We start from the raw sequence: 8,246 nt of genomic DNA, 5'->3' as shown, positions 1-8,246 counted from the left end.
CCAGAATGTTGCCTGACTCCATGCTGGAAATGGCAACAAAGTATTTTGATTTCCCACGGGTCCTGGATCCACCCAAAGCATTTTTGTTTTGGGTTACCACATCCAGGACTTGTGATGAGGACCACCCAAGCTTGTGTTTTTGTTTCACCCAAATATTTTTGAATTGAATGTTTACAGTTATTCATGTCTATCTGAATCTACTTTGCTTTCAAGTTGCCCTGTTGGCAATTTAACTGTGTACAGTGTGGTTTGTGTATAGGCACCCTTATCTAAATCCCATATAATATGAACCTTCCAGAACCTGAGGAAGGGAGCTGCACCTACTTTCTGGCTAGCTCTCCTCTACCATATGACCTAATAATTTTCGTTCTAAAACCATTTCAGGGGCAGCTAGGTGGCTCAGTGTTATAGAGCACCGGCCCTGGGTTCGGGAGGACCTGAGTTCAAATCCAGCCTCAGACACTTAACACTTACTATCTGTGTGACCCTGGGCAAGTCACTTAACTCCAATTGCCTCGCAAAAAAATTAATTAAAACCATTTCAGATTTTGGAATTTGTTTTCACAAATAACAAATGCCAAACTTGTATCTGATCCTAGAAGTGAAGGGAAGCCACTGGAGTTTGTTGTTCGGCCTGTGTTTTCTAAGAGGATCAATAACATCAAGGGATGATGTCTTGACTTGAGGGTAACTTAGGTTTAAGTGAGACAGTTGTACAAAGTCATCAGCCTCACTCTGTCTTTCTGAATCATTGGAGACCCATGATAAGACAAAAGTCAGAATGACTGGTGATGTTTTGGGATGCAGTGGATAACCTTGGTGTCATCGATGCCTGACCAAAGTCTAAGTGCTCCACACTGCCTCCTTCAGCCACCTTCATGGCCATTAGAACAAATTGTTCTCACCCACCCATTCTTTATATGGTTGGGGTAGACATCCCCCTAACTCACTGATGGGTTTGAGACCTGTTTGGTTAACCTAGTTTAGCCCATCTGCTGAGACAGTTTCACCAGGGTGTGGTTATTGCACATGCTTACAGCTTCTTGGAGGCACTGGTGAGTTTTTTGAGTAGCAAGGGTAATATGCTGCATTTAAGTTTTTGGTGACACATTTTTCTGGAAATACAAATTGTGATCTGGAGTTTAGGAAAGATGTCAGAGATAGAAGTAGGAATAGGAATAGGAATATAGTTGAAACCATGAGGATGGATAAATTCATAAAAAAAGAAAAGATATAGAGGCAAGGGGATAGGGTAAAGTGAAGAAGTTTAGAAAATATCCAAATTAACATAGGAGCATGAAGAAAATGAATGAAGTAGAGCAGAAAGGTAGAGGGAAATAAGATGAGATTGGAAGCTAAGGTAGAAGAAATTACCAAGGAGGGGGTGGTCAACAGTATGAAATGCTGAAGAGAAACCAAAGATAATAAAGCCTCAAAAAAAGCTTTTGGGGGCAGCTAGGTGATGCAGTGGATAGAGCGCTGGCCCTGGAGTCAGGAGTACCTGAGTTCAAATCCGCCCTCAGACACTTAACACTTACTAGCTGTGTGACCCTGGGCAAGTCACTTAACCCCAATTGCCTCACCAAAAAAAAAAAAAAAAAAAGGCTTTTGGATTGGTTGAGAAAGTATCATAAGAGAATTTTAGTATTATTGCTGTTTGCTTGAGACAGCATCATATCACCTAGAGCTGGAGGTCAGGAAATTAACTGGTTAGTGATAGAACAATTTCTGGTTCAGTTTTATTATTACTTATTACTTCAATTGAGATATCAACTATAGCCCTGGTACTATCTAGTTAGTTCCTGCTCCTGTATGTTTCCAAATTCCAACCTGAGACACCAAGTTTAGCTCCAGTGTTGGCTGATCATTTTATTATTTTTCTTGAGGTAGATCTCCTTCTACCATTGGTTCTTTGGTGTGTAAAGCTTTACTTTCCCCTTTGTCTTTTGTAAAATTCAAACTGTATCCATTGTGCTGATGTTTGTTTGTTTTTTTGTTTTGCTTTTGTTTTTGCAGGGCAATGAGGGTTAAGTGACTTGGCCAGGGTCACACAGCTAGTAAGTTTCAAGTGTCTGAGGCTAGGTTTGAACTCAGCTCCTCCTGAATTCAAGGCCAGTGCTTTATCCACTGCGCCACCTAGCTGCCCCTCATAGTGCTGATGTAACTAAAAGTAGATAAGGTTGTTGAAAATGTCCTTCGGAGCCCACTGGTTTTTGTACACATATAATTAACGGTTATTAAAATGTGGGCATGTTGATAAGTATGGTTGGTAGCATTACCTATTGATGAATCCTCGGACAATTTTTATGTTAACAGTTAATGGTAATCTTCAAGATGTTAAGGGTTAAAATTCTAGCTAAACTGCCTAAAATATCTAATGAGTGGTCGCCAATCAATTACAAGCTTTATCAAGAGTTAGACTTTTAAGCATTTATTAAGGAGAATAAGAATTTGGTAAAGAGAGAGAGAAAGGCCTAGATTCCTATCTATTAAAGGGAGAGCACATTTCTAGCTCCCTTCTCCGCCAGCGTCCTCAGGACAGAGAGCGAGCCTGAGCGCCAGTCTCTTCCTTCCTCCTCCCACTAGTCCGCGTCACTTCCTGAAGCCTGGTCTTGCCCTCAAAGACCTTTGCTTCATGGGCAGAACTCTTCTACAGTAAGTATCCAGCAGGTGGCGTCATTCCAATCGTTACAGTCCCCCCTGTTGTTCCTCAAGAAACAAAATGTTTCCTTGACGGAACAGTAAAAACAATATAATAACTATTGCTAACTAATAATATGTGAACAACAATATAGAAAAGGAAGAGAGGAAAGTTTTGTCCAGAGGGGCGATTTTTTTTTTTTTTTTGTCCTCATGAACCGACGCTTTGACATTGGTCTTGCAAAGGGAGGGCCTCTGCAGAGAATACATGTTACAGATGGTGTATATTATAACAGAAAGAGAAAAAAACCAACAAAAAGAACAAATCAAAACTGTTCATTTAAAGTCTCTGAAAGTCTTTTCTCAGATGTCCTCTAGGTGTAGTCGTGGAATGGAAGTCTTTTCAGGGGTTGATGTGTGGATGCTGGTAATCAGCCAGGAAAATTTCCTACAAAATTGAGCTTAACACAACTTTAAAATAGCTTTGTCAATAATCAAATCAAACAATGAAAGTTCTCAAAAACATGTCTAAGGGAATTCAGAATCTTAGTTGTTACACATGAAACATATAATAAAACAAAAATTGAACCATTCTTTAAAATTATAATATTACTATAGTCCCCCCTTATGGAGGGTATTTGAGAAGACAATTGCTGCGATATTACTTATTAAAATAATTTTTTATCTTTGTTTCATCACTTTTTGCATCATCTGCCTAATTATCCTCATGCCATTATGAGAAATTAAAAAATCTAATATAATTGGTAACAGGTGTCAAGGCCAAATTCAACACTGTATTTATCATGACACCTGAGATAATTATGGGGGTTACCATAAAAGAACAGAAAAATGATGGGATATGAGCATTCCCACACTTGAGCAATATATACTGCCCATGCAGTATGCCAGGTTTAAAATAGGTGGATGGAATATATGTCCATGCCACCGAACATATTGGAGGAAACTGAGTCAGACTTAATCAGATGCATGGGATTGAGATGTCCATGGCATCAGGCATATAGGAGGGAGCATAGAAGCCAGGTGTAGAAGTGAGATGGGTGGGATGAATACTTCCAGCCATCTGTACAATATTGTGGGGAAAAAGAGAATAAAATATTAAACCAAGAGAATCCAACCTCAACATTTGTCAAAAGCCGTTCCCTCGGCCATACCTTGACTTCATGCATGTCTCCCCTCATGTGACAGTTCAGTGTCTGCTCTTGCATGTATTCCTCTTGTGATTGGATGGCATCTTGGCCAACTGGCATCTGATAACTCAGAATAAAGGCAATTAATGTCTTAAATGATAAGTTCCCATAATCCAAGTCTCATATGGATTTAAAATTGAGGATAATAAATGATTGCAAAAAATGTAAATACATCTTGACTCAAAATATAATATATAATTATGCAACAATTTCAAATAATACCCTTTTTTTTACTTAGTATACAATTACTTTTGTGAAAAATCAGAACATACTTAAATACAAGTTAAAGCACAACAGAATCTCAAAGAACTTTTTTTTTTGAAAATAGAAAACTTTTACAAATGTTCCCCTCTTTTTTTTTTTTTTTTTGGGAATATGCTTATCAAAAAATAATACTTCTAGAATCAATTTACACTTGCCATGGCAACCAATTTGCCAGGGAAATGCTTTAAAGAGTTTGATCAAATAATCAGTTGAGAAAAAATAACAAAAACAAACAACTCAGAATATGGGAGCACAATACTCCTAGAATTAACATTGTATAATAAAATCAAAACCATCTTGCAATGTTTCAAACTTAGATAGACAAATGAATAGAAGAAAATACACATGGAACAATAAAATACAGTGAAATCAAACTAAGGAAATCTAAATGAATATGAACTTAATATCAATAAGAGTATTATAAATATAACTTGATCACATGTCTATATAAAAGCTTTTACAAATATTCTCCTTGTTTTAGAAACTAAGTATAAGACACAATCTCAAAAGCATTAAAATCTCTATGAAAATAAACCCATACCATAATTTCAAAATGTATATGTAATAGCATCGAAATCCTATGTAACCTCTGAACTGATACTATTAATAATCTGAGTGAATTTAGAACACTTTTGATTCCGATATCTAAAATCCCCAATACTCATATCAATACCTTGCTGCTTACTTCTACATTTCTGTAAAATATATACCCTTCCATGGCAAAAGAAGCGGAGTCTTGAAACTATGTTGATGATTGTAATTCTTATTCGGCTTAAGTTTTTCTTCTTTCACCCCTCTATATTGTCTGTGGCTTTTCACCATACAAATGCTTTTAAGATTACTAATAAAGACAAAAGCAGGTTAGCAAAATTATGAACAAAAGAGTATATCTGGAATTTAAAGGGCTTTCTAAGGTTGTCTCAGAAGCACAGCCAGGCGGGGAAGGGCTGAGCCTGAAGCTGCAAATGTAGTAGAGAAAGTTGAGCATGCGCATCAGTTCTTTGGACTCTCCCAGGCAGGGGAAGCAATGGGTCTCTGCGACATGGGAGGAGTAGAAGGGTGGGGTCTGGAGAGGAGGGAGGGACCAGAGCAATTTGAATCAGACTTGATTTTGAACTCAGGCCTGGATTCCTCTTCCACCACTTTGCCTCCAGGTGCTAGGGATTAAAAGCTTCTAGAGGGTGGGTCATTGCCTCCAGGCATGCAAAATTAGAGCAACAATTAGTGTTAGAACTGGGAAAAGCTGCGGGAATCTCTACAGGTTTCTCTGAAAAAAGCATGGTTGGAGAGAGGGAGAGATATTTCCTTGTGTGAGTAAGTTGCTGGCCTCTTTTAACAAAAATAAAAGAAAATAGAAAATCCACAAAAACAAAGCATTAACATGATCTTATCTCCCATTTGTCATGGTTAAACAGACCAAAATCAAAATAGGAATAATTAGGGAGTTTAAAAGGTCCATCGAAAAATTCAAAGGAAAAACACAGCAGTACACCAGTACTTAGCAGTTAAAGGGAGAGGGAGGGGAATTTCTTACCCAACCAGAAGATCAGAAGACTGAGGGTTAGCTTTCCTCTTCGTGGTCGCCATCTGTTAAGGGTTAAAATTCTAGCTAAACTGCCTAAAATATCTAATGAGTGGTCGCCAATCAATTACAAGCTTTATCAAGAGTTAGACTTTTAAGCATTTATTAAGGAGAATAAGAATTTGGTAAGAGAGAGAGAAAGGCCTAGATTCCTATCTATTAAAGGGAGAGGCACATTTCTAGCTCCCTTCTCCGCCAGCGTCCTCAGGACAGAGAGCGAGCCTGAGCGCCAGTCTCTTCCTTCCTCTCCCACTAGTCCGCGTCACTTCCTGAAGCCTGGTCTTGCCCTCAAAGACCTTTGCTTCATGGGCAGAACTCTTCTACAGTAAGTATCCAGCAGGTGGCGTCATTCCAATCGTTACAAAGATAAAAAATTTTATTGAGTGAGGATAACAAGCTAGATGTCAGTGTTGGCAGACGGGGAAGTACAGGCAGAGGATATTAAAGACCACATTTTAGAATTTTGCAAGGAAAAGGAGAGAAATAATTTAATGGATCAAGGAAGTTTTTTTCAGAAATGGAGAACCTAAGTATATTCAAAGATAGAAGGAAAGAAGCAGATTTCAGATCAAGTGAAGAAGCATTTATTGAGCATTTATTATGTGTCAGTTACTGCATTAAGTAATGGAGATAGCAAAAAAGTCAACAACACAGCCCCTTGCTCTCAAGGAGTTCCACATTTTTAATAAGGGTTGGACAAAATGCAAATAACTATTTGTTAGTAAAGCCAAGTATGCTGATTGATGGAAGTGGTTAGTTAAATAGGAAATCTAGCTTATTACTCTTACTTAGACCACACTTTTCTCTATGTGGAGCCACTCAATTCCTCCCTTCAGACATCCTGAACCATGACTTTACCTTAGTCAATGCCTCTACTCTGCTTGTTCCCTCAGGAATAGACTCCAGGGTCACAATATGATGAGGATAGAGAACTCCACTGAGGTGCCTAAAATCTGAGGGTATCATCTCCTGTTCTTATTCATCCCAGCCTCCTTTTCACCACATAAATCTGCTTATTCATGAATCAGACTTTTGTCAAGGGAAAATTGCAGATTCTGATTTTGCTCTTCATTGGGAAGTTTACAAAATATCATAATAGGGGCAGCTAGGTGGTGCAGTGGATAAAGCACTGGCCCTGGATTCAGGAGTACAAATCTGGCCCTCAGACACTTGACACTTATTAGCTGTGTGACCCTGGGCAAGTCACCTATACCCCAATTGCCTCACAAAAACAAAAAAATCATAATACATAAGATTCTCTCCCCTTAGTTCTGGAGCCTCCAGCCAAGATAGAATCCAAGAGACACAGACAATCCCAAACACTCTCTCTCTTAATTTTGCCCTCTCATACACTGCCAGGATGTGTTCCCCCTCTTTTTTTTTAACTGCCCTTCATAAAAAAGAAAGCATACAACTAGGAACAATTACAATTATAGAATCACAGAATTAGAGCATAGCATTTATTCTAAGCAAACTATATGTGAAAGGCATCCAAACTATCAAAGTACTTTATCTAAAGAGGGAATTAAAAACTAATGAACTAAATGATAAATGTAATTTTAAAGGAAAGCTATGGATTTTCTTTTGAAAGATAAGGCTTTGTCTATAGATATTTTGGCCCGCAGAAATAATTTTAATTTCAATTGCTTATTGCTACATTTTTGCAGCATCCCTGTATCACCATCCTTTCCATTCACCCGCTGAAATCTTTCCTCATACCTTCTAATCAAGCACTCGTCACTTAAGTCAACTTCTAAAAAACCCTCTTATAATAGCCTCTCTTTGGAAAGGTTTGAGAAGAAACAGAGTTCTCTTTTAAACTCAGCCCCTCATGAGCTGGTCAGTCATAACAAGTCGAATAATTCCATTTCGTCAGCATAACCTTTATTCCCAACCCTATATGTTCTGGGGACGAAAGGACAAGAAAGGGACATTAGGAAAGAGGAAATAGGTATGAGTGAGATCTAATAAAGGTGAAGAATGAGACACAGATAGAAAGATTAGTTTTGGAAAGGATATATTTGTTGATTAGGACTAGTGATTAATATAAATGTGTGGGTACTTCTGTCTAATATAACTACAACTGGCCTGCATGAAGCATAAACAGATATTTGATCTGACATCTCATCTATCCCATCTTCAAGGGAGACTTGATTTTGACCTTTGTGGAGGCAAAAGGACAGATGTAGCTGAATGCTTGCTCCTTCATTTTCTTATATTCAAGATAAGTATTGAGCTAAAATTTCTTTGCTCTACCATAAATCAGATATTTGTAGGTTAGGTGTACAATTCTTTTAGGGTTCAGGATAAACATTTTTCTTGATTGCTCTCACGGGGATGGTAAAAGTAAACTTCCTTTTTCCAGCTTAGATGTCTCATGCCAAATATTTCATACCAAAAAAATCAAAGATAGTGAACAAACTCATTTATCCAAAGAGTTAATACAAACCAGGGAAGTTATAAAGATTAAATAAAATTTTAAAAATATACAAGAGTATATTTTCAATTTTGGGAGTGAATTAGAATCTGATTAACAAAGCTAGAATGATCTT

This window comes from Dromiciops gliroides, chromosome 2 (genome assembly GCF_019393635.1).
Source record: "Dromiciops gliroides isolate mDroGli1 chromosome 2, mDroGli1.pri, whole genome shotgun sequence".
Lineage (NCBI taxonomy): Eukaryota > Metazoa > Chordata > Mammalia > Microbiotheria > Microbiotheriidae > Dromiciops > Dromiciops gliroides.
The sequence above is the reverse complement of the archived record's forward strand: the minus strand, read 5'-3'. Positions refer to the sequence as shown.